This window comes from Leptonychotes weddellii, chromosome 3, assembly GCF_054177405.1.
Source record: "Leptonychotes weddellii isolate Sample4059 chromosome 3, ASM5417740v2, whole genome shotgun sequence".
Lineage (NCBI taxonomy): Eukaryota > Metazoa > Chordata > Mammalia > Carnivora > Phocidae > Leptonychotes > Leptonychotes weddellii.
In genome coordinates, this window is record NC_138371.1 from 101,551,518 (window position 1) to 101,553,874 (window position 2,357).

Here is a 2,357-nt window from a genome sequence, read left to right on the forward strand (position 1 = left end):
CTGAGAAACAAACTGAGGGTTTTAAAGGGGAGGGGGGGAGGGGGATTGGTTAGCCCGGTAATGGGTATTAAGGAGGGCATGTATTGAATGGAGCACTGGGTGTTATACGCAAACAATGAATCATGGAACACAACATCAAAAACTAATGATGTAATGTATGGTGACTAACATAATAAAATAAAATTTAAAAATAAAATAAAATAAATTCAATTAGCCAAGGTGTAGTACATCATTAGTTTTTTATATAATGTTCAATGATTCCTTAGTTGAGTATAACACTCAGTGCTCATCATATCATGTGCCCTTTTTAATGCCAATCACCAGGTACCCCATCCCCCCCACCCACCTCCCTTTCCACAACCCTCAGTTTGTTTCCCAGAGTCAAGAGTCTCATATGGTTTGTCTCCCTCTCTGATTTCTTCCCGTTCAGTTTCCCCCACATCGCTATTGTCCTCTGCACTATTCTTTATGTTCCACATATGAGTGAAACCATATGGTAATTGTGTTTCACTGATTGACTTATTTCACTTAGCATAATACCTTCCAGTTCCATCCATGTCGATGTAAATGGTAGATATTCATCCTTTCCGATAGCTGAGTAGTATTCCATTGTATATATGGACCGCGTCTTCTTTATCCATTCATGCATTGAAGGATATCTCAGCTCCTTCCAGTTTGGCTATTGTGGACATTGCTGTTATGAACATTGGGGTGCATGTGCCCCTTCTTTTCACTACATCTGTATCTTAGGGGTAAATACCCAGTAGTGCAATTGCTGGGTCATAGGGTAGCTCTATTGCTGATCCTTAATTTAATTCCACTGTGGTCAGATAACATGCTCTGCATGACACGAATCCTTTCAAATTCATTGAAGCTTATTTTAAGGTTCAGAGTATACTTCATCTTGGTAAATGTTTCATGCGCACTTGAAAATAATGTATTCTGCTGTACAGTAGGGCTCCATAAATGTCATTTCAGTCATATTTGGTTTATAGTTTCATTTTTATTTTCTTACTGATTTTCTGTCCACCAATTATTTAGAAAGGAGTGTGGAAATATTCAGCTATATTTGTAGAAGTATCTGTTTCTTTTCAGGTATATTCATGTTTGCTTCATGTATTTTGAAGCTCTGTTATTAGGTGGATGAACATTTATGATTGTTATGTGGTGATTAACTGACCCCTTTACCGTTATGAAATGACTTTATCCATAGTAATACTTTTTCTCTGAAATCCACTTTATCTGCTACCAAGATACTGACTCCTGACTGGTGTTAGCATGCTATATTGTTTTCCATTTTTATATTTCTAATCTAATTGTGTATGTGTGTGTGTGCACGTACACAGGTGCACTTGTGTATTTGGCTCTAACTTTTTAAGCCAATTGGAACAATCTCTAATCTTTGATTGGGATGTAGGTTAAACCTGTTTCCTTTAATGTGATTCCCTTTGTTTTCTTTTTATCCAATCTGTCACTTGTTTTCTATTTCCTTTATAAGAATTTTGTGGATACTAGCCCTTTATCTGATAAAACATTTGCAAATATCTTCTCCCATTGTCTTTTAGTTTTGTTGACTGTTTCCTTTGCTGTGCAAAAGCTTTTTATCTTGATGAAGTCCCAATAGTTCATTTTTGTTTTTGTTTCCCTTTGAAGCACAACTCAGGAAACAGATATTAGCAAGGATGCAGAGAAAGAGGAACCCTCTTACACTGTTACAGGCAATGCAAACTGGTGCAGCCACTCTGGAAAACAGTATAGAGGTTTCTCAAAAAGATAAAAATAAAGCTACCTGACAACCCAGCAATTGCACTACTAGGTATTTATCCAAAGGATACAAATACAGTGATTCAAAGGGGCACATGCACCTCAATGTTTATAGCAGCAATGTCCACAATAGCCAAAATATGGAATGAGCCCAGATATCCATCAACAGATGAATGGATAAAGAAGATGTGGTATATATATACAACGGAATATTACTCAGCCATCAAAAAAGAATGAAATCTTGCCATTTGCAACAACGTGGATGGAACTAGAGGGTATTATACTAAGCAAAATAAGTCAATCAGAGAAAGACAAATATCATATGATTTGACACATATATGGATGTTAAGAAACAAAATAGACGAACATCAGGGAAGGGATGGGAAAATAGAATAAGATGAAATCAGAGAGGGAGAAAAACCATAAGAGACTCTTAACTATAGGAAACAAACTGGGGATTTGTGGGTAGGTGGAGGGAGGGATGAGGTAACTGGGTGATGGGCATTAAGGAGGGCACTTAATATAATGAGCACTGGGTGTTATATGTAACTGATGAATCACTAAACTCTACCTCTGAAACTATGTTAATTGAT